The following is a 25,303-nucleotide window of genomic DNA, read 5'->3' on the forward strand; positions in this document are numbered from 1 at the left end:
CCTGAAATTCATCCTGTGTCGCTACAGACAGCCTTGCCTTCACATCAAAACTGCCCCTGGCTTTGCTTCTTTTGGGGGCAAATTTTTCAGGACACAGTGTGTCATGGGGAAGGAGGGGAAGTCCAGGACCAGTCTCCTGCTCTGCTCCACCTGAAGCAAAGCAAACCAGCAGAGAGCAATCCTTTTGGGTATATTTATGCCTGTTTTGCACCATCAGAGCAGCCAGGAGCCAATAATGAATCTGGCCCTTGGCAATCTCATCCAGAGCTGGAGCCATATGTCCTAGACGAGTGCTGCTCAGCACGGCCATCGGCCGCCCGGTAACGCAGCAGCACTGGCACAGCCCAGCTGAGCTGTCCCCCAGCGTGTGCCACGGCCCCGCACCGGTACAGGCACCCAGACCAGGCCAGGGGAGAGCTGGGCTGCCCCATGCCCCTCTGCCTCCTGCACTCTCCATCCTGCTGCTGCGGCTCGTCACGTGGCTCATCAGTGACATGCCACCGCAGCCACCACGCTTGCTTCTTCTGCCCGCATCAAGGAGCACTGGTTTTAAGTTATGTATTGTCTGGGGGCACTGTTTTTCTCCCCTGAGAGGTTTCCTGGAAATTCACTTCACATTCTGCAGCTAGAATGAAATCATTTTAATGCATCTGTAGCTCGCTGTGCTCTGCTTTAGTTCAAGAGGCTGGCCCTGGCTGTATTGCTGAGCTGTGCCATGGGACAGGCAAAGCAATCCTATGGATTGGAAATGCAATCCTGTGGATGGGAAACGCAACCCTCTGGCTCCTGGACAGCCGCTCCACCACCTGGCACTGGTCCTGCCGAGGACACCAAGGGCTGTGCTGGGGGTCATGCCCACCTTTGGGCTTGGCCTCCCTCTCCATCCTGCAGCAGACCTGGCAGCAGCAAGGGAACCTGGGGAGGGCTCATCCCTCGGTCAGCTCTGGTGGGTGGAGGTGTCCCCAGCTGGTCCAAGCAGAAATCCCCCCCAGGTCTGAGCGGAAATCCCCCTTGCCATCTTTGTGAATGTCTTTCTCTACAGCAAGAGGACTGGGTAGTGCAGGGGATCTCTGCTCCTCTGCGCTGCAGGTATTTGAGTTATTTGAGGATGAATCTCATCATGTCCCATGGACTTGTGCACCTTCATGTTCCTGAGATGGTCTCAAACCTGCTCTTCTCCTGCAGTGGGTGGTTCTTCATCCTCCCAGTCCCCTCTTTGCCTGCTGTCCCTTGGACTGGAGCACTGCCCGGTGAAGACTGAGGCAAAAAAGTCATTGAGTACCTCAGCCTTCTCCATGTCCCAGGTAACCAGGTCTCACCTTTCCTTCTGGAGAGGGCCCACATTTTCCTTAGTCTTCCCTTTATCACCAACATACTTATAGAAGCTTCCCTTGTTGCCCTTGATGTCTCTGGCCAGATTTAATTCTATCAGGGCTTTGGCTCTCCAAACCTGCTCCCTGGCTGCTCAGACAGTTTCTCTGTATTCCTCCCAGGCTACCTGTCCTTGCTTCCACCCTCCGTAGGCTTCCTTGTTGTGTTGGAGCTTGTCCAGGTGCTCCTTGTTCATCCACGCAGCCTCCTGACATTTTTGCCAGACTTCCTCTTGAAATGCATCACTCCTGAGCTTGGAGGAGGTGATCCCTGGATATTAACCAGCTTTCTTGGGCCCCTCTTCCCTCCAGGGCTTTATCCCATGGTACTTGGCCAAGCAGATCCCTGAAGAGGCCAAAGTGGTCTCCTGAAATTCAGGGTAGTGAGCTGATCAAATGATGCATTATGATGGATTAGAGATATATAAAAGACCAGTGGGTCACAGCAGAGAAAGCCTGGCCCGGGAATTGGCCAGACAGAAGAAAATGTGGTTGTCAGGTGCAAACAGCAACACCCACGGGGCACTGCCGTGGTCCAAGATGGAGAAAAAGCTGTTTCAATTTGTAGCACCGAGTCAAATATTTTGACTCAGGGAAGAGTTTTTATGGTTTTCTTTTCCTGTTAATGTGTTTTGAATTTTTTTTTCTTTATCCCTTCCATAGAAAGTAGAAAATTTTTGTAAAAGGCTTTCTTTGTTAAAATCTCCAATTTTCAATTGAAAAACAACATTTTTTTTTTCCTTTTCCCAGGGTACCTCTGGAGTTACTAATGAGCACAAAGGAAATCACACCGATGCTTGTGCTCAGAAGAATTCCCCGGGCTGTTGTTGCGCTCCCAGCCATAGGTGCACGGCTCGGGCCCCACATGCTGGATGAGCCACATCTTGTTACAGCAGCAGGTTAAAGGACATTTACCACGCTCACTCCCATCTACAGAGGATTCCCTGTATCCCCCAGGAGCTGTGGAAACGGTTTGTACCACCAGACCCCCTGGGTCCCAGCACCCTGGCACAGCATCCATGTATTTAAGTCTGCTCTTAATCTCCCAGCCCAAATATCTGCCCCTTCAGCAGGGCGCAACCCCGTGGTTTTTCAGCTGCTCTTTGCAGGCTGAAAAAGTCAGTGGGGTCAGCGGAGAGTGGGGTTCATGGGCCAGTGTCGGGGTGCAGGGGAGAGCACCCACCAGCAGCCACTGAAAAGGGCAGAGTCCAGCCACAGCCACCTTATAAAGTGGGCATGGAGAGTGAGGAGGCTCCAAATCCTAAAATAAATTTTTTTAAAAAGCGCTAAATAGGATTTATTTTAGGATTTGCATCTGGAGATACCTCCCTCTCTCTGCTGGTGAAGAGCCAGTGCTGAGTAGAGGTTTTAATGGCAAAGTTCAGCTTTGTGCATCCTTGGAGTTGTGTTTTAGGAAGGGATGCTGGGCTGTTTTAGGAGGAGGCTGTGCAGGGCAGTGGCTTGGGAAGGGGATGGAGACAGGGCATTGCAGGACACCCTGGCAGCAGAAACCTTCCCCCATGGAATCAGCTCTGATGAGCTCATTCCCGAAGCAGTTTTTGCTTGGCAGAAGTATTCAGAGGATGACTGCAAATTAAAAACAAACAGAAGAGAGCCAAGAATCATTTATTTAGAGAACATTTTGCAGGTTTTGTTTAGGGTCTGGTTTTATCCTGGCACTTGTTGATTGTATTTGCACTGGAAATAAGATAAATGTGTCACCTGCTCCATTTAATCATTCCCTCTTTTCCTTCCCCCTCCCCCCTCACCTTCTTTTAAGAATTCACCAAAAGAGATTGAGAAAGAGGGAGAAATGTTAGATCATTTGCCTGATTAATGATTCTCTGGGGGGAAAAGAAATCATTTAACCACAATATAGAGCAGTTTTGATTGAAAAGAACTTTAAATTCCATGTTTGAGCCAGGAGCTAAAACTGGTATAACAAACTAAGGAAAGCTCATGTCCATGGAGTTTATCACCACTGGCCCAGGGGCTTTGTATTACTATAAAACAAGCAATCAAATGAGTAAATATGCAAACAGGCTTCCAAATACAAAAGCAAACAGGGAGATGATGGAGAGCCGCTAATGAAGGGAGGATTCAAGGAGTGAAAGAAGCCGAAGGTTGGATTTAGTACTCGCACATGGTGAGGTTTGATGCAAGGATGCCTTGGTCTCTGTTGTGTTGTGCTTCTTTTAAGCGTGTGACTGGCTCAAGCTTGCCCCCAAGTCACAGATACCCCCCTCCCTGTCAGCAAGGCAGGGTGCATCCACACACCTTGGAGCTGCCAGTCCCACCAACGTCCCCTGCTCCCAGGGAAATCCTGCTTCCCTGCCTCCTTTGCAGAGTGGGGGATACAGTGCCAGCCAGGAGCCTTTTCTCTGGGGCAGAAGGAAAAATGATGGGTGTGGGCAGCAAGGTTCGGCTGGGGGGATGCAGGTCAGGAAAATAAGTTGGCCCTGAGCAAAGAGCCCAGCACAGGACTGAGCTGTGGCAGTGCCATGCCCTGCAGGCCATGGACAACTCTAATGGATTTATTATGTTCCTCCCATCGCTCCTCTGTAACGAAAGAGTATTAAAACCAGTAATAAAAAACTGTAGATTATTTTTCCCCATCTTTTCACATGGTCTTTTAACATCCAAGGAAACAAACCAGCAATTTGCAGTTTCTTCCAAATAATCCGTAAAGAATGAGTGAAAAAAATGTTGTCACAATCATGTTAATTCTGTTGAGAGTGTACTAATGAGCTATTGCCCTGCTCAGTGAATTGTCTGCTCATTTCTCCCCACCCTCCTCCTCCTCCTGACCCCCCTGATGCCGTGGCATCAAGGACTCGGGGTGTATATGAATGTGGGAAAGTAAAAGCAGAAAGGAAATGGCGTGTGCAGAATAAGCTGTTTGCTTTCCTCTGATTGTTGCTATTAATAAAACATTACATTAAATCAGTACTGGAAGAATATAATTGGGATCATCCATCAAATTTCCAGAGGAGAAGGGCTCCCGTTCGTCAGCCAAATGGAGCGGCCACTGCTACCCCGGTGGTGAGCTCGGAGAAGGGGTGGCCTTGCATCCCCGTGTTTTGAACCGATCTTCTCCCCATAATCAGCACCATTTTTGTCCTTTTTCTGCCTGCCTTTTGTATGGGCAAAGGCAGGAGCTGGGGGCAGAAGGAGGCATCAGCTGGGGACCCTGTGGCTGGACTGGAGACTGCTGGGATTTGGGACTGGGGACTGGGGATTTGGGTTTGAGGGTCATCTCTGTCCATGGCCTCCTCACTCCGTACAGGGACAAAGGCTCCTCCATTGCTTCTGCAAGTGAAGCCAGAGGGAAACACCCCTCGGATTCACACCAATAAACTCCCTTGCAATAGAGAGCAGAACAGTCATAATTTCATCCACTTTTCAGGGCAGCTGAAACCATTAAATGAAGGAGTTGACTCATACAACATGAACCAGAGATTTTTCCCAAGCCCAGTAATTTGTGTTGGGCTAATGCACCTCCTCACTAGTATCATATTATATAAAGAGGCAAATAACTCATCTGTGTGCTCCCAGCCGAGCACAGCGATGGGGGTGGACTCACTGATGCTGGGCTGGCAATGAGGAAATGCTCTTTACCTGCAGCCGGCCCCAGCTGCCCCCCTTGGCCCCACACGCTGGGGCTTGCAGAGAAAATCCTGTCAAGGGCCGCGGGACACCCGGGTCTCCCAGATTCATACACGCCAGATCAGTTCTTAGTCTGATCTCTATTAAAACCCTGTGCTGGCAGCTTCTGACCTGCAGCGTCCAGACTAAATTTCCAGGTGGTGGCTTTGTTTAGTCCTATTTTGATGAGATTTAATAAACCCTTTAATATTTCCTCCTGGTGAGGGCATTGGCACTTTAACTTACAGCTCTTCATGTCTTTGATAAATCAAACAGGTCAAATCCCTTTGGTCTGTCACTGCACAGCATCTTCTCCAGGTTCATTCCTGTAACTCTTTCCTGAATCCTCAGTATCTTTCTTCAGACCTCTAAGACTGGCTGGGTGTGATGATGCTCCAGCAGCCTCAGCAAGGCAATTCATTAGAAATGTTCTCTATTAAAAAAGTAAAACACCCACTAATCATTTTCTCATATTCATGTATTATTTTTCCATTCCTTGTTATGCTAAGAACAGCAAATAAATGATGCCATATACATACATCAGACTTATAACAAGCACTAATGATTCTACAATAAAAACAGAATGATAACTGGTAAGACAGAGATTAAGAAAAATAAGATAAATGCATGTGGTAAAATATTTTAAAAACATGTCCCTAATTTCAGAGCATCAAGGCATGATCACAGCTAAAAATATGACCATCCATCAAAATCCCGTCACAGAGAGAGTTTGGGACTCATTTTAGACAATGAAGAGCTAAACGAAATGCCGAGTTTCTTACAGTATTAATACACAACTAAGCAATCCAAGAGGAGGATATTACATTAATGGCATAAATGGATCATAATAAAAGACCATTCTGACATGTCAATACTCTTACTCAGTTGTATTAGAGAAATCACAAATGGAAAAGGCCTTTTAATAAGGGGCTGGCGCCCGCATCCCAGATGCAGCCCCGGCAGCCCCCGGCCCAGGGAGCGGATCCAGCCGGCAAAGTGCTGGGCTGGGGGGAAATCATCATGGTTTGGCTCCCGGCTCTGCCTCAGGTTATTTTAACCTGAGCTCTGCCTCAGTTTACCTCCCAGGTCAAAATTGCCTTTTCCTTGTCCACCTGCCCCCATGTGCTTGCAATGCTTTCAGGGGATGCAGCCCTGGGTAGGACCAGGGGACGCAACGGGACCGGCACTGGCACACGAGCTTCCTCGACAGCCACTTGCTGGTGCCACTTCCCCGAATCCAGTGCACCACCCGCTTCTCTCACTTGAATAATTGGTTATCCAAGCACTGAAGATTAATTACTGGCACTTAATCTCCTCAGAGAGCACTTAGCAACCACCACGCATTAGTCTGGCTTCTGCAGCGAGGCGAATGCCGGGTGCCCCGCTTGGCCCCACCACCCCCTGCTCCCCGCTTTGGGGGCTGCTGGGTTTGGGGTGTCTTTGCACGGCACTGTCGGGGTACGGCCACATCGGCACTTGCACCGTGACCACACCAGCCTGGCACCCAGGCATGGCCGCGGTGCCCTGACACCACAAACCAGGGCTGCCCCGCAGCGCAGAGCACCGCATCCCGCCCCAGCGCCACACTCCCACGCCGGGCAGCAGGAATCGGCTGCGGAGGAAGGAGACGTGATCTTCTGAGCCGAGAGCGTGCTGCTGTTTCTCCACGGCTCCAGTTGCACGTTATTATTATTGCCCACTCCGCAATCAGTCTGTATTGTTTCTAGAAACCCGGCATGAGCAACGCAGATTAGGGGAGAGGAAAAGGTGCTTTATGTGCCAGACTGGAAGGTTTTCAACAAGGTTTTTTGCTTTTGTTCAGTTTTGGGCAAAAGGCGGCTCTTTCAAGTGATGGGAACTTTTTTTTTAATGAATTGGAGATTTGAAAGTTGGGGTAACAGGAGCCAAGTGGAAATGAGAAAATGTGGTGTGGAGCTGATCCCGCTGCTTCGAATTTTCTGATCGCTTCATGAAATTAATCCAACCCTAAACTGTATCTTGAGTCTCCTCGAAAGAGAGAAGGACCAATTTGCTTTGAGATGAATGGGGCTGAAGGGCTTTTCCCTCTTCCTTTAATTAAAAGGGATTCCCATTAAAAATAAAATCAAATAGAGAAGCCGGAGGAAAGTTTCCTATGGAGAGCAAGAAAAAAACTGGAACCAGCTAGAAAACATTCATCTGGGGGACCTTTTGATGAAGAGAATGGTACTTTTCTTGTTTGCCAGCTAGACTTAGCACCCAGAGGGAAAAGTAAAGAGGAGAAACAAACACCCCAGTGCATTTTCTGGGGTGGATGAAGGTCCCGGGAGACCAGAAGAGGAGGCTATGAGCCAGGAAGATGCTGCTGTCCTCTCCTAAAATCACCACGGGCTCCTGCCAAGGACTGGCCAGGGATGCCGAGGGGTTTGGCTGTGGCTCTTTCGCCCAGACAAATCCCACCATGCACAGGCTGTGCTGACCCTGCCACCAGTGGGGCACAAGTGACTGGGAGACAGTTTGGGTGCCATCGCTGTCATTTCCAGAGTGGAAATGCTCCAAAGCAGGATGGGATAAATTGCTGAAATTGCTCGGGGCCTGGCTTGGGCTGTGCCACCCATGGAGGAGCGAGCAGCAAGCAGGAATCTCCTCCAGCAAAACTCAGAGCAGCTCCAGCGTTTGACAGCCTGTCTCCTCTTGGAAAGGTCACCCATTAGCTCATGTCACGGTCCCCAGAGGGTGCTGGCAGCCCACTGGGGGCTCATGCTGCAGGGTCGCAGGTCTCCTCTCCCAGAGGGTCCCTGGGAGCCCCCTCATGTGCCGGTTCCATCCCATCCCCGGTCCCCTTCCTGCAGCCTTCCCAGAGGGTGTCAAACTCCTTCAATCCAAGGTTCTCAGGTCCTCTGTGCTCTCCCCGCACCCAGGGCACTGGTCCTTGGTCTTGCCATCATGGCTGGGTGGCTGCCAGGGTCGGGAGGGTGACAGCACAGGGGTGGCAGCGCTGCCACCCTCGATCTGAGATGCATCACTTGAGCATGAACCGCAGCCTTTCGCCTCCCCGGGGTGGAAGCGTGGGGGGGTGCTGGGAGCTGGGGGAGCATCTGGGGCGTGGCGGAGCATCGCACTGGGACAGAGGTGTGTCACAGCCTCCCAGGTCCTCCCTCCGCTCTGCTGCAGGCCCCGGCGGGGATGAGACAGATCAGAGATGGTCCCAGTCCCAAGACCTGACTGCTCCCAACAAATTCAACCTCTTTTTCCCTTTTCTTTTTCAAGACCCATTAATACTGGCCATCAGAGAGTTTCTCAGAGCACTGAGGAGCTCATCGCACAGTGCTGCAAGCAAGGAGGATCAAGGGAGGAAGTTTTCACCAACATTAAGAGAGAGGAAGCAAAAATAAGAGGCATGAAAGGACTGCGAGAATTCCTCTGACCCTAAACAACCCCCTTGTTGGTAGCCACTTCCCTGAAGGATAGGAGGACCCTGCTAGAATACGTTTAGTAGCTTGGGCTTGTGGGACTGTGCAGCATTTCTGTAAACAGGTGTTTGTATCGCAGTGTCCTCAACCAACAATAGTTTCTTACCGCATATTCAGTACAGCACCTACCCCAGCTGCAGCTGAGCTCTGTAGATGGTATCAGAAAGCAGGTCCTGCTCATAAGCATCAGCAGCACTGTGCAGAAGTTCCTTTTCAGCCTTTGCACCGCAGCGCTCCTCTGTTTTCCAGGAAATCTGCCTGGAGCGTTTCTGTATCCCAGCCTTGTTGTCAGTGAGTTTGTTCTCCTTGACTAAAGATTAGCTCAGAGGGATCCTGCCAGTTTAAGTCACACTACAGACTAGACTCTGTCTGGGCAAACCCACCCCTTTCTTAGCTAAGCTGCTTCCCGCACCTGAGCATGTTGCGACTTCCCCCAGATTCACCTCCCAGCAGAAATGTCATCCATGCACTGTGTAATGTAAGTGGGTTCAAAAGGTGATTAGGCACATTAACTGAGGACAAGGTTATCATGGGCAGGTAAGCCCCAGAATGAAGGGATGGCTTCTGTATCAGCATTTTCTTCCCCCTGAACACAAGAGAAGTAGGACTGGATGCCTCCCTGTCCTTGTGATCAGTCTCCCGGCATATGTTCTTGGCCACTGTTCCAACTGTGATGTGAAGGACAGTGGATTGGTGTGACCCAAATACAGCCCTTGCCTTGCCTTGCCTTGCCCTGCCCTGCCTGCACAGCTGCCTGTCTGGGGACTCCCCACCTTCCTGTGCACCATGGCATGGGCACAGCAGAGAATACACAGTTCTAGATTTTACACTTATTGACCCAAGCTCTTCCCCAAATTTCACTCCCTATTTGAGGAATGGAAACATAACTGATTTGAGCAACCTCAGGCACATTAGTCCAGCCCCCAGAGTATACAGGGCTTTAGAACAAATTTGGAGGGAAAGAGTCATTAAAAACACAGAGCTAAATAGAAAATTACATGAAATGCAGTATAGGATATGTCAGGCTCATCTCATGTTAGGTGCTGGGCAGAGGAAATGCTGTAGATCTCTCCATGCTCCAGTAAGGTGTCTGATACAGTGCCTTGTGGGAAATTATTAATGAGGACAGGAATTAATGGGAGAGTGGAAAGTGCATGAGGAACTTGCTAAAGAGGAGCTGACAGCTTGCTGTGCTGCGCGCAGTAGTGCCTGGCTTACAGGAGATCGGTCCCAAGAACAATTGAGTAATTAGGTTCCTGACCTCAGCGCAAATATTAGAAATGCATGAGTGACAGCACGGGGAAGCACCATCAGTGTAGAGAAGGGAGAACAAATGCCTCTGAATCACTGTTGGGATTTATCTGCAATGCTCTTTACTCTTCTAGTCTTCTCCTGAAGGCAAATCCAAACAGGGAAAAGTCAGGAAAGGACTCTGCTGCTGATGTAGCGAGTGAAGCACCCATCTGATGCAAGGAGACACAGGCTTCCTTGGCTTGTTAAAAAGGAGGTTAAGAATTCATCAGGGAAGGAGAAAAGCTCTTCAGGTTAAAGGACTACCACTGCAGAGGAAAACTCTGTAGAAATTAGACAGTAATACATTTAAGCTCAAAATTAGGAGATGTAAAGAAGGTTTAGGAATTAAGGAGGAAAGCAGCCTATACAGTTTTAAGACAGAGGCTGATACATCAATGTAAGAGATGATCATGTGTTCTGGCTGCCTTCAACAGCAGGCAACTGGGTTGATCCAGGACATCCTTTCCAAGAGCTGGATGTAACTGATCCCCTTTGTGGTCCCTGTGCCTCCCTGGGGCAGCCTCACAGGGGATCAAACTAGTCTGCAATTCAATTTTGTTGTGTGATGCTCCAGCGACAGCTCTCCAGCCACTTGTCCTGCTCTCCAGCATGACCTCTCGCCACGAGGCGCCTTGCTACGATCAACCAAGCAAGATGCACCTTCCAGTCATGTAGAAGGAAGCAGGTCCTCCCGGCGTGTTCCCAGCGAGAGCCCCCGGCAGGGTCCGGCCGCTCCACAGCAGCCTCGCATCTGTCAGGATCAGGCATATGAATAAAACATCTTCCCAAGAACCTCAGTTTTCCACTGGCTGAACCTAACCTCTGATAGCTGTCACTGGTTTCCCTCTCATACGCTCAGCAAATTCCACCAGAAGAGTCAGAAACATTAAACAGACCAAGGCTGAAGGACAGCATTAAGGGAAGGAAACGAATCAAGGAGAGTGAAAGCTCATGTCTCCAACCCCAGCTTTTTCCTCCTCCTTTTACTTGGGTTTCTGTTCCTGCTAAGGAATTTATACTCAGGCTCCCTTGGTCTGACTTCTTCTTAGGAAAAATAAACCTACCAAATCCCAATGGCTTCTTGGTGCTGTGCAAAACATAAATAAGTAAAGCTTTTGATGTCAGGGAAAGTTGGGGAGCTCAGCAGCCCTGTTTGCACAGCTTTGAAGTGAGGCGAGACTTTTGCCAAGGTGGGTGGGCAGAAGACGCTGCTGGTAGGAGGAGAGAGGAGCCAAACTCGGTGTGCAAACAGGAGCCTGATGGGTTGGGAGCGACTGGGGTAGAAAGGGGTCTCAGTGCTGCATCTGGTCCCTGCTGACACCCAGACCTGGGGGGAAGCAGGGAGAAGAGGCTGGGAGGGTAGCAGGGACTTGACAGGGATCTGGGGATTGTCCTAGGTATGAGAAGGTGCCTGTGCCTGTATCCTCCATCCCCAGAACAGAGTCATGATCACTCGAGCTGCTTTCCAGACCCTCCTGGTGTCATTCCCAGTTAGGAGTGACAAAGGCTGAAGTGAGGTTCATGCACACGTGGAGCACAGGGATGCAGAAGGGTGGGCTTGTTGGAGCGTGGTCCACATTAGGGGTACAACTAGAGACCCCATAGCAAAAGATGAGAGAGAGAGAAAGAAGAAACAGAAGGGAAGAGCAAGTGCACTCCCAGGTCCTTGCCTGGCTTGCGGTCTCCCACTTGGCTTTGGGTCCCCTCTCTCACGCCATGGGGACAAATCACCATCTAGTTTCCATTCTGCTGAGTGCCGCCTCTCTCCAGGCCAGCTCAGGGCTGGCTGACGTGCGGGACCTCCCGTCAGGTCCCAGCCCACCCCACACCAGTTGATGGGGAGTAACAGGTCTGTGACTGCGCTTATGGGGACTGCTTCAAGGAGAGATTAGGGGATCTGCACACATCCTAAACCATCACTGCCCCCTGAAATGCTCTGAGCCACTGCAGAGGTCATGCTGCACAGGAATGCACTGTCAGCTGATCCTGTCATCCCTGGGAAAGCCAAAATATATTAAGAAACACTGAAAAAGCCATTTGCGCACAGGTAAGCAGCCATGATGCAGAAGGGAACAGAGCAGAGGAGGTGTGTGCCGCAGCAGCTGCGGTTTGGCTCAGCTTCCCATCACTGAACGTGGCAGCACCTCTTTATCATGTTTTCCAGCTCCCGAGTGTGTCACTTAGTGTTTGACACCCCTACGTATCGCTCCGACACGTAAACTGCTGACTAGGAACTGGCCCAGGGAGGGAGCTGCAGCCCAGAACTGAGCTGGTTTTAGTTGTTTTGGGTTCTGAATCAAGTCCTTGACAAAAAGCAAAGCTTCAGCTGCCTCCTAAGTGTGGGTTGAAGGGAGTGATGGCTTTCTGCTGGGTATTAATCCTCAGGGCGGTAGCGGTGAATACCACCACAGCTCTCTCTATCATGCTGTCTGCTCAGATACCTGCCGGGGAAGGGGAGATGTAGGCCCAGTTCTGGCTGCCAGGGAAACCTCCGGAGAGAGACCAGCATAGGCACCCCCCTCGAGGGCATCTGGGGAAGGTCTCACAGCTGGCAGCCACAGGTGTGTCCCCACGGTCTCCTTTGAAGCTGCTCCGCTTCGTTTGAACAACTAAGTTTTCACTAGAGCTGGGATTTGAACCCAAATATAACCCAGAGCTAGGGAGCTTTTCCTCACCACTCCTCTTTTTGATCCGTGTTGTTTATATCTATATATACCTCCCGCAGGAAAGCCTGAGGCAGAGAGGGACCCTGAGAGCCCATCAGCCTCCCTTCTTCCTCCATTGCACAACTTCTCTCAAGAAGCCGTTGTTGCTCAATGTACTCGGAGTTCAGCCTTTCCGGGAAGGTCCCACTCAGGCTGAGGCAGACCAGAGCCAAATCATCTTGTGCTTTTGTTTGTATCCCCACAGCTTCAGACTGATCACTAAAGAGCTTTTTATTTTGCCATTTTTTTGGTTTCTTTCCAGGATGCTGCCTACCATCCCCCTGCATGTGCTATAGCTTTCGTAACGTTGTGATATGTGGAGATAAAACCACTCCTGGCTCTGGCGCTGGAGCGAGGACACGGCGGGGAAGGTGCCACTTGTGCCCACAGCCGTGGTACCGTGGCCCGATGCTGCTGTCTGGAAAATGGAGATGGACAAGAAGCGTTTGCAGGAGTGTGACTGTAACACAAGCGGGGCTGCAGGGTCAAATCCAACCTTATGTTTGATGCAAACGGCAGCTCTTGGTGATCCCTTCTTCTTCTGGGCTTCATGAGGGCTGTGTGCTGCCACCCTTCCACCCTGGCCATGTTTCGCACCCCCCAGATTGCAGAAGCAAGCTTTGACCTGGGCCCAGTCAGTGATAGGGCAGTGACACTGCTGCAAAGCCTGTGCCATGAAGCTCTGTCCTACCAGGTAAGGACCTGACTAAACTTGGGTGCTGCTGTGGGGCAGGGGTGAAGGGCAGCGGTTCTGGAGGACTGTCCCTGCAGGTCTGTGGGGATCAGTTTAATTGCCCAAACACCTGATTCGAATCTGCTACAGCTGGATGACAGAGAGACGGTGGGGGAGACCTGTTCTTGAGCCTGAGGTCTCCTCTTCCAGGGTTGGGCTGGCTCTGCCTCACAAGGCATCACTTTCACTGAAGGGCTCATAAAAGGGAGAGTGGAAGAGCTCACAGCTTTAGCGCAAGCTATGCGCAACAAGACAGCCACAAAATCGCCTCCGGTTTCGGTTGAGGAATTAATGCCAAGAAGCGAGTTGCAGTCCTGTGTCTCCTCCTGAAGCGTGAAGTCTGAAATCATCCAAGGGCAGTGGCAAAGTCAGGCTCAGCCCCTGCGGGGGACCAAAAACTGTGGGCGAGAGGGGGAAGTATCAGCATCTCTGGCACACGTGCCTGGTGGTGTCCGAGCCGCAGTCAGGGGGTTGGACAGCTGTTCTATATCTTCTCTGTGGTCTTTTCACGCAATAAAACCCTAAAGTGATTGTAGATCATAGCAACATTATGCAAACCTCCATTTGCATAATCATTATGCAAATCGAGATGGATAACCAGCTTTAACCAGACTCAAGTTGCTTTCAAGTGCCTCTTTCTCAGCTGGTACTTCAATCATTTAAAGGACAAAAAAAACCCCAAACCACAACAACAAAAAACAAACCACCAAAACTTCTAACTTTCTTCTCCCCTTGGTTAAGTACTTCACTGGGGCAGGGAGGGAGAGGTGGTGGCATGTGCAGGCACTGCAGTACCCAAGTGGCCTGAGGGGGTCACTGGTGGCTTTCACATCCAGAAGCCCCAGGAGGGCTGTCCAGAGCTCAACGCCCTTGGCTTGAAACTGGAGGAGCCCAATGCATGCTCTACTCCATCCCAGTTTTCTTGAGACCTTTGGAAAGTCTCTGGTCCTTCTTCATCTGAAAGTACTTTGTGGGACTGTGAGGACAGCTGCATAGGAAATTATGAGATATTCAGATAGTTTATTGGTATCTAAGCTGCCCCTGTTGGACCTGGGGGGTTTAAGAACTTTAACTGTCTCCTGCTAGAAAAGGTATCTAAGGTTTTAAATATAACTGCATGGAGGAGAGTGAAATGGATATCTTGCTCATGCTGTGCCTCCCTTCTTGATATGGAGGGATCAGTCCTGGAGCATTCTATCCCTCCTGCTGAGGGAGCTGGACCAGGGTATGTTTGTCCCCTCCTGGAGGGGACAAAGCACAGGCATTGCCCACTTCCATCTCCAGCAGTACTCTTTTCTTTCCCCTCCTTCTGTGAAGTGCTTTCAGTGCAGTAACGGTTCAGTGGCTGGTGCTGACAACCCCTTCCTGGGGAGTGGGGAGATGTTAATTCATCGCTGGCCCTTGCTGCTGGGATGCTGCTACAGTGTGAGCCAGCATCTGTTACAGGACGCTGCCACTCGCATTTGCCTTCCCCACTGGCCCTGCGCCCTGGTCGCTCACCACTGTCTCCTTTCTCTCTGGTTGTGCCCCCTGCCAGCCCTGCCTTTTCTTTTCCTGCTCACCCATCTCAGATCCCTGCCTGGGATGTCATCTGCATGTGTGGGTGCTTTCCAGCTGTCACAGCCTCCTTAACGGGAGCATTAACCATTAGATGCTTCTTATTTTGCTCTTTGCAAGGAAACTCGCAGTCATGGTCCTCATAGACCAGGTCTTGTGTGCCCCATCGGCACTGGGTTCATGCTAGGCTGGGTCAGGAGCGTGGGTGGCTTCTTGGTGATCTGCAGATGCCTGCATGATGCACCCATGCAAAACCTCAGATCTTCTCCCTCTCCAGACCCTGGAAGTCCTTGGGTGATTTCTAACTAAACAACTGCTCTTATCCAGAGCAGTTATCACTTATCCCAGAGAAAATAGATTAGGAAGAGCATAGGGTGACCCAGATGGGGGACATGAAGATGTCATGCATAGACCTCATTAGTGACAGCTGCCCAGGGCTTGGTACGAACCTGCCTGACCCACCCTAGGTGTGTTCCAGCATCTCCCAACACAGCTGACACAGTCACTCAAGTTTCCTGCACCCACCTGCAAACTCGCTGGCCCCGTTGCAGGGAAATGGGATAAAAAGGGCTGTGGGGTGCCCTGAGAGCAGGGCTGGAGCTGTAGTGGTGGAGGAATTGCCCTGTGGCCCTCAGGATGGGGGAATTATGTGTGGCTTGAACAAGTGCTGTGGGCACACACCTCTGCAGAGCAGCAGTGGAGAGTAAATAGCGTGACAGTCTTCTTTGTGGGTCCTGCACCTGATAAATCTTCCCTGTGTAGGTCCTAGCTCCAGCCTGCCATGTCTCTGACCAGGCTGACACGCTGGTGTCTCAGCCTCTATCTTGCAGTATTAACCTCTGAGTTAACTAAAGGGGGAGTTTATACTAAGCAGAGCTATCAACATGCAGGTATGAGCCCTTCTCAAGGTCTGGACTTAAACAGAAAGGATGCACGTAAGGGGAACTTCAATTTGCTTAAATGAGGACCAAGGTAATACAGCGTCTGTAGCTTTTCATGTCTGGCCATGAGAAGAAGTACTGATGGGTTAGAATTGGCTGGATGTCTCCTGCGGTTATCAGTGTGTTAAAAGGAAGAACTAAAACCCCTCCTGTGGCAGCAAAACTGGTGGTAGTGGTGAGGGGCAAGACCTTGGTAGGTGTGTGGAGGTACAGACAATGCTGACTTGCGGGAGCCCAAGGATCTAAAAGTTGGAGAATGGGTGAGAGCCTGCTTAAATGCTTTGAGGTTTTACTGGCAAACAGGATAAATTGCTGAACCATCTGTTTGTGAGCTTTAGGGAGATGATTCAAGAGTCGGGGGTAGGAAAAGGGGTGACTTCAGGAACATTTTGTGTCTTGAAGAACAAAACAGCCCCCAACCGAACTGAAATAATGGATGACATCATTGCGCACAGGCACTGCACTCTGCAGCCCAACCTGTGAACAAACCTCATCCCCACTGACAGAGGAACTTTAATTGCTGGCTGGGAGAAATAAAAAATAAAAAGAAACCCCATGATTGCCTGAAGTAGGAGCGAATGTAATTTGATTACAGCCCCTGCCTACTGTGTGGGTCTGCCAGGATGTGTTATACTCCAAGTGTTGTGAAACTGGGCTTTTTTTGTTGGATCCTCAATACTGCACAGGTGTAGGGAGGAGGGAGAAAACAAGACAAATAAATGTGTTGGCAAATGCTAAAAAAAGGAATGTGTTACCTAAAAATACAGGTAGCAGTTGGAAGAAATCAAAGAAACTAATGGACTATGAATGACCAGAAGGGTCAAAGACAATAAGAAAGCACTTAAATAGAGGGGAAATTTATTTCTGTGTCAAAAATAGCTCTGTTAGAGACAGATGGTAAAATTGTAAATAGCAGAGTGGAAAAGGTAGGAATGCTCCATAGATATTCCAAATACAGAAGAAAGGGGGCAGGAGGATGTGTTTGCCACACAGTGCTGTGGCTGGCGCATAAAACCCACCGTTCGTAACGCAGGAGGCTGCGTGGCAGCCTGCACAGCTCTAATGGTTGTCAACCCAAGTACGCAGCCCTCAAGCCAGGCAGTTCACCAAATTGCTGCTGCTACCATCCAGATCTTCAAAAGCCAGGAGATACCCAGGGACTGGAGGGATCCCCATATTATTGAAACTCTTGGGGAAGAAATTGAGGCAAAGTCATGGGAAAATCCATTAGAAATGTTACAGGTGAAGGAGTGGGCACTGGGGAATGCCTTTGCAAGTTGGCCTGGCTTGGTGAAGGGTAGGTCAAAGCGAAGTGGAATCTTTATGGCAGGTTTCTTCTCTGGTGGCATCTACATGGCTACAGGGCATTAAGATTTGGATGCATTAAGATTTCTTCAAGCCCTTTGGCTTAGTACAGTATGGCCTCTTGTTTCCTTCAGGTGTATTGTGGAGAATTAAAAGGGTCCTTATTTGCTGGGTGGGTCATTGGTGGCTTTCAAAATGCAGGTATTAATGGAGGCATCAATGAATGTTTGTTTCCACTGGGATCTCCCATGGATTCTTTTCTTGGTTCAGTGTCATTTAATAACTTGATAAGGAAAAAGTAAAGTTGCTGATGTGCTATGAAGGAGGCATAGTGAGGGGGGAGCAAATATTGAGCAGGAGAGGCCCCAGTGGCAGCACTGGGATTAAGCGATCCTACCATTCCATCAGACAGGGCCACACAAAGCTGCCGTTACAAGCTGCTGGGAAACGAGAAAAGCCAGTTTATTTATATGTACATGCACAGGGCAAAAGATCATCCTTTAAAATGGTGAGTAATCAAAGGGCTCTGGCATCAGCACAGAGCAAGAGCCCAGGGGCTTCTCTCAACACTGAGCAAGCAAAGGACCGTTGGGGTCCCAAGTGACCCATTTCCAAACAGTCAGTGCCCTGGGTCTGAGCTGCAGGGGGTTTCCTGGATAAGCCTGTCTGTTAGCTGCAATCAGCATTATCTGTAATAACCATTGTTAGCATTGTGGCTAATGGCTCATTAGCCAGTGCAGTAGCGGTCAAGTGAGTTGTTCCAACAAGCTGCCAAGTCAGGCCTGGAGCAAGGTGTGAAAAGCAAGAGGTGAGAATGAGGGGAGGGATGGGATCAGCTGGTTCTCCATTGTGCGAGGTGTAAATGTGGGATTTAGGGGATTTCTGGGGTGGCTTCAGGAGGAAGGCTGGCCCAGGGGACAGCCCTGACATGGCCACAGAAACTTCACTCGATCAGCATCCCTGTACAGGCCCAAGGTGATAAATGGGTCTAGCTCCAGCTCACTTTAGATAAGGCTTTATACTGGAAGGCAACTAATTGTTGAAACAAGCTGTTCCTGTTCCCCCAGGATGGTCCCCCCTGAGCCACCCATCTCTCATCACAGCCATGATTTGGAGGGGCTGGATGGGGTGGTTACATGCATTATTCTTTTTTAAGATTAAAATAACTAAATAACACTCCGAGCCCCCTGCTCCCACACTGGAATCACAACTGGCTATGAATAATTTATCTTCAAATAATTAATTATTCAGCTTATTTCTTCATTAGCTGAAGAACCTGAACTCAATTAGCTGCTTACCTCCACAAAAAAAAATCTTTTTCTGAAGCAAATAAATAAAATACGAGCAGCTCTTCACCAAAAAAAAAGAACACCCACCCACCCACTGGTGACCCTTTATACCAGGTTCCCTGAAGACTTTTCCCAGTGAGGTATTCCCACACTGCTGCTCACCCATGGGGGTTGAATTGGATCAAGGCTACTCGGTGCTCCCCTGGAGACGGTCCCCAAAAACCTGATCTAAGACGATTGGGGTTGGGGTTGACAAGTCACTGGGGAATCTGGTTAACCTCTCCCAGCCTGGGATCCAGAGCTGCTTTATTTAAACTGACATACTCTCATCTGGGGTTATGCTGCCTTCTCGTGTCTTTAAAGTATTGTTATACTCTGGGTTGTGTATCCTTGTGCCTTTTAAAATTTATTCTTCAGGGTGAGACTTGCCCTGCGCTGTGGGCTGTGGAGGCAAATCCTGCTGAGGATCTGCCTGCCTGATCCTGCCTTCCTGGCTTAGTAGGGTGGCTTTTGGGGGAAAAAACTGGTATGAATCGGAAACTGTTGCTGCTGTCCTTTCCTTGCCTGCTCTGCTGGTTCACTTTGCGTGACTGTAGCTGCCCGGGTAGCACGGAAGGGGAATCTCCTGGGAAAAGCTCCTCGCAGGAGCTCTCTGGTTTTCCATGCAGCTGCTTGGTTTTGCTGGTGGCTTGAGTTGGCAGCAGTAACACCCCAGCCAGGGCCTTCACTGACTGGATCTGCAGAACTGGTGTGTTTACCTGCCTTGGTTTGTCACTGCCTGGCTCTTAGCTGGTCTGTGAGCTAGTCCAGTGGCCTGTAAGTAATACAGCTGGTCTGTGCTGTGCGCCTTCTTCGTTGGTGTCTGCTCACCGGGATCAGTTCATCAGTAATGTTGCGCCTGGAGAGCAATGTCATGACATGACTCATCACGGTGCTGGCTAGCCTGTGCTCTGGTGGAAGTCGTTTGGGGAAAAAATTATGGTAATAATCAACTGTGCACAGGTCATGGTTTCCTCAGTGTTGAAGCAGTTCATCTGTCTGCTGTGGAATGGCCCTCCTGGATGGGTTACAGATGAGCAGAGGGTCTCGGCTCTTCTCTCTGGTGCTTTCTGCGTATGCAGCCATCTCAATCCTATCTATGCTTTCATTTTAAGGGGCAATAACCTCTCTGCCATACTACACCATGCTGAAAGTCTCTGCTGCTGTTTTATATCTCCCAGCACTCAGCTGTGTTGTCTTTGGCCATGCTCTTTCTTTCCGCCTCCATTCAATATCAATCCAGGCTCTGGGGTCAATCATTTTTTCCCCTCTGTGCCATTGTCTCTCGCAGCTGGAGGAGCCTGTCGCTTGGGTTGTGCAATTCATCCTAATTGCTTTCTCTGAAAAAGTCTCTGTGTAACTCTGCAGTCTGCAGAGTTGGAGTACGCATCTGCCTTCTCCCCTCCTCTAATTGCTCAGGGGCCTCTGCTCCAAGAGTTTCTGCATCAGGCCTGCGATCCACTTGCAGCTTTTAAGATCAGCTGTAGCAGCCTTGGCAAGGAAGAAACCAGGGATGTGTCAGGGATTCTTCCCCGGGGGCAGCAATCTCTGATTTCTCATCTGTGTGCCAATCCAGGCTGAGGTCAGTCAAGCTCCAGACTGCAGAGGTGTCGGGTGAGGGCGGCTGGATGTGCCTTTTGATCCTGTGGGAGAAGGAGCTTGGGGAAGGGCCAGAGCCGGGACAAGCTTGCCAGTTGTCTGGCCAGTAATTCCTCCTCTTCACAGCAGGTTTGGAAATACGCAGCAGTCCACGACTTGCAATAGCAGCTTCTCTCTGGCAGCCCCCAGGCTAGCCCAGTGGAGCCAGCCTTTTGGTAGCTGGAGGAAACACCCCAGTTTCAGTGACTTGTGGACTCTGTGACCATAGGGAGCTGCTGCAGCTCAGCCTTGACAGAGCAGGGTGCCCTGGGATGCCCTTGGCCACAGGGCAGTGCCAGGGGTCCTGGCAAGCTCCTGCACACACCACGTCCCTGTGTGCCACAGCTCCCCCATGTGCCGGCCCTGCCTGCTCCTTGGCGCTCATGTTGCTGGGCCAGAAATGAGGTGGCCTCAGCTGACCTTTTTTAGATTACTTCTTTAGATACCCTATGCCTCCAACCAGTCTCTTTTCTTCTACTGCAAGATGTGTCTTTATGGTGTCACCGAAATCGGGGATGAACCTCTTAACACCAACATAGCATTAAGCAGCATGCATTTCTTTATTCAGCACGGGGTGCATGGGGGATCATTCCTTCTAACATGCACACACTCAGACAAAATTTCATCCTTTAGATGCCTTAAAGACATGAATATTCATACATTTTCCAAGAAGTGTCCTCCTTTCCTCCTATCTACTACATTTACATAATGCTGGCGTTGCAAAACTACACTACCCATGCGTGGGGGTCTCGGGTGGTCATCGGTGGTCATTTGGGGAGTTAGCCCCCTACTCCTTTTTCCCTTTTATGGTCATGAGTCTTTTGAGGACAATTTCTTCTCCTTGGATGTTTCCCAACTCTGTTGTCCAGCCAAGCTGTTCTTTCTTATCCACCTTGTTTGAGCAATTCTGCCAGGATGTATCTGTTCTCAACCTTAGGATATCTCCTCTGTACACTTTAATCACTAACTGTTACAGGTCTCAACTTGTAGGCACTGACTCTTTGCAGGCATCAGCTAGAAGGCATCAATGTTTTCCTTGCTGCCATCAGGGTTTCAGTCCACTTGAGTGATCCTGAAACTTGCCGACACAGTGTTTTGGTTGTGCTGGCATCCTTATTGCCATATCAAACCTCCCACCCCCTGGTCACCAGCATTTAACCCTGCTTTCACCTCCCGCTGCCTGTGATGGCAGCTCCTCTTTTTCTCTCCATATTCTGTTGAGATGCCGTTTTGCTTGAGCTAGCTTTGTCAGCTCGCATTTCCCTGCATTTTTGCTGACCCTAGTAAGAGCTACGCATGCTTTATCACACTCCTTTTTTTATTTATTTGTATTCTTTTGCCTTGTACCAGAGCCAAAAGGGCCTTAGAATCGATGTTGCTAAGTTCTGCAGCTGCATGCTCTGTACACCCTGTACCTTCGTGCATGTTCATGCAAAATTACTTTGTGTCCTACTTTGGGCGATATCCCCCGCTGTCGTCTAACTTTGTATGATGCAACCCACACCTATTCCAAAGCATTTGCCAGAGGCTGCAGGTGGCTTTCTGTGTATGTGTCTCGATCTGCTGGCCATATCTTTGTTTTTATCGCACACATTGGCAGGTTGTAATGACGGTTTTTATCTGTTCTCTTGGCAATCTTGGACCGTCTGGTTCTTCAGACGGCTTTTGCAAGTGCTAACTTTTCCTATGGTAGTGATCTGCCTTCTTGTATTTAATCTAGTCGAGATTAGACTGTGTGCTGAAGGATACACGTCTTGAAGTTGCCTTCGTTATCAGATTTAATGGTGTTGCTCAGTGCTTGGTTCCTCCAGGGCCCTGCATTTTCTCATGGAAAACTTTGCTGTGCCTAGTGGACATGAGAACCTGGGAAGGAGGGCGGTACTTTTGAGACCAGGGAAGGAGGAGGCAGAGGCAGGGGGAAGGCTGTGGTACATCCTTCTCTAGCTGCCTGGGATTCAGACAGAACCTGAAGCATCAGCAGGGTCACTTTAGGGGGTTGTTGAAGTCGTAATCTGACTGCATTGATACAGCCACCTCCCTGCGGCTCATGGGAGGAGCTGCCCCCAGGCCTGGAGAGGGAACAGTGCTGCTGCTGGATGGAGAGGACATCCCTGGAGAGATGCTGCTGCAGCACCAGGGGAAGCCGCTTACTCCACTGCCTCCCAGACTGCTCTCCCACCATCCCCTGCCTCGCTTCAGCCCCTGCACGGGGCGGGGGAAGTATTGCTGCAAGCACCAAACACCCTCCAGGGTCCCTGTACCTGGGGTCAGCATCATGGTCCAGCTGGGTGTTTGCGTTGCCAAGCAACCAGTCTCCCACCGCTGGGTTTCCATGGCAACGGAGCAGGAGCATGGAATGGGGGGTAGAAGCCAAGCAGATGCTGCTTCTCACAGAGCTACACCCCTGCCCGAAAGCTTTGCACGGGCCTGCAGGTGCGGGGGTGCACAGGGCGCAGGAGCTCGCTCCCCCGTGGGCACGGGGAGGGTGTAGGGGGGCAGGTGGGTGCGCACAGGGAAGTGAGAGGTGGGTGACCTGGTGGATGTCAGACCTGTGCAAGGGGAGTTCAAGAAAGCCAGCTTGAAAGCTCCGTGCTTGACCAGACATTATTGGGTGCCTTTGGATGTGTAGCAGGCAGTCACTGAGGGCTAAGGCAGCAGAAGTCGGGCAGGGAAGGGACTGTGTGAGCTTGTGAGGCAGAACCGTGTTTGATCGCTGCCTTCTTTGCTGGTCATAGACTGCTTGGGCTTCCACATCCCCTGCTGCCAGTCTGCATCTCATTCATAATGACTGGCCTGCTTGGGACACAGTGGCCCCCTACTCTGGCCAGTGGATGCACAGTGAGCGCTGGTCAGCATGGGGGAGAAACACCCCCCCCGACTTGCTTTCATGCCCATTGGCTGAAATCTCAGTGGTAGAACCCTATTTCCAGGGTGCTGTGTCAGCTGTGGACGTACGTGCTCCTTGGCAGCCTCCACCACCAGGTAACCCTGGGCGTAGAGCACCATCCAAAATTGCTCAGCATTTCTGGGCTCTTTGACTGCTCTGAAGACAGCTTTTCTCAGGCCATGAAATCCATTTTGGTGCAGGGCTGCTGGAAATGTGTCTCTGTGGGGATCAGATTGGAGCAGGCGTAAGGAAAGATGAAGTCCCAGATGGGTGGTGAGGATTAGAGCAGGACAGAAAGGAGGAACTTGTGCTCATGCCCTGTGCCAGGAGTATTCAGCCTTGTTCAAGAACAGTCCTGGCTCTTTCTGGTCCAGGAAATGCTGGGCTTACCCTTCTAATCCCATTTGGAGTGGCAGGGACTGGAAGGACAAGTGTGCACAGAAGCTTGTCTGCTGGATCGGGGCTGGGAGCTTGGGGTGTGTGTGTCAGAGGGGGACTGGGGGGATCTTGCATGACAGCTGGCTGTTCTGGCTTCCATGCTGCCCCTCTGCTTTGGAGAGAGCATCTGCTGCCCGAACCTTCAGTGGGTGCTGATGCCTACCCTGCCCACCCCATCTTCTCACCCTTCATCCCTTGGACAAAAGAGCTCAAAAACCTCCCCAGAAAGCAGATATTCTGGTTAGGTTTTGCATGCAGAACATGTGTGGACAAGACTTCCAGTATTAAATGGTAACAGGTCCTCCTTTGTCCAGAGGAGATCTGGGGCATGTTACAGAAGAAACCCCAGAAAGCTGGCAGCTCCTGTAGGTAAGAGCTCCCGGACAATGAGACCGGAGAGGAGCCTGGGACATCTGTTTTGGCTCTTTGGTGCCATGGACACAGCATCTCCCAGTCCCCTTCATGGGCTGGCTCCTCAGGCAAAGTCTCTCAGATTGCAGTGCCAAAGCTGGATCACAGGAATAATTGGACATTTCTTTCTACAGTTATTCACAGCCAGTTTCTGCCCATTTGTCCTCATGCCAACATTGTCTTCTGGCTTCAACAGCTTTTCTCCCTTCTGTGTATTTAGGCCCTGATGTATTTATAGCTGACAGTGATATTGCCTCTTGGCTTTTGTTTTGCTAACACGGGCTCCTTCCTCATGGTCTCCCTCTCTCCTGAACATAGGTGGCCAGATCCCAGGCTGTGTCTCCTCCCTACAGCAGCATTACTCCATGTGCTTCTCCCCTCAGTGTAGCCAGACTATGTTCGCCTCATTCACAGCCATGTGGCAGAGTTGTTTTGTAATCCTCCTTCAATCAACCTGGCTCTCTTCCCGAGGGACTGGCAAAAATACAGAGAAGAATTATTTTAATCCAAGTACCTGGCCTTACACCTCACGCTGTTATGCTACAATTTCATTCCACTTCTAGGGTACTCAAGTCTTGCAGTACAATATCCCATCTTCCTATTTTGCAACCAGTCTCATCTGAATTTTCCTCTGGGGAACAAGGGCTGTGTTCAAAGTGCTAAGCAGGCTTGGTCTCACTGTGTATGCCTTAGGCAGATTAAGAGAATTTTATTTTAACAATCAAATAAAAGGAGGATTCCTACATGGAGGCAGTGATCCTCTGGTGCTGTTGTGGTCATATGGTGGTTCCCATCTGCAGATGTTCTGAAGCCGCCTTTCAGTTGTGGTGTCTGATGTCAGGTTGTGAATTTCTTATCTTTTCTGCCTCACTGTTAATGCCTCCCTGTCTTTTCTCTGTCCCAGCCCATGCCATGTTTCTTCTGTGTACTCCTGCAGTCTTCATCTTCAGGTGCTTTAGTTCTGTCCAGGTGGATGAGAACAGTTGATCCTGCAGACAAAGGGGATGCGGTAATCCACTTAGTCTGGGATGATCTCCCCTTGCTAAGCCCATGTTGTAAATGTTGTTTACTTACTTTCAATTAGCCTTGCTGTCTGAATCTGCTGTGAAGCCTCATCCTCTACAAGATCAGATTAATGGGCTCGTGTCTCGTATTTAAATACAGCCCCCACATGTGCTGTATGCCAAACCAATAATACTTTATCTTGATGTAATAAAAATAATTGCCAGCGGAAACGCTTTCCCTTGTGCCTAGTCTTCACCACTCCTGGGAATTGCTCACTTCTGTCTCCCACTTCCCCGTTCCACTTCCTCCTATGTCTCTTACCTCCATGAGCAACCTCACCCTGGTTGAAAACTGAGGTCAAGTAGTGCCAGGATGTGCCCTGAGTTATCTTTTAGTCTTTTCCCTATTCTCCTCACATAACAACCCTTGTTCTTTCTTTAAGCCAGAAAGATTCTGAGGCTCTATAACTAGCTATTTGTTTCAATACCTTTCTGCAAGGTCTAACTCTGATTTGATGCAATTTCCACTCTGTTGAAAACTTTGTGGCCTTCATGACCTCCTTTCCAGGACTCCTCTCTTCCATTCTGTGCAGGGT

This window comes from Strix aluco, chromosome 19 (genome assembly GCF_031877795.1).
Source record: "Strix aluco isolate bStrAlu1 chromosome 19, bStrAlu1.hap1, whole genome shotgun sequence".
NCBI classification, from domain to species: Eukaryota; Metazoa; Chordata; class Aves; order Strigiformes; family Strigidae; genus Strix; species Strix aluco.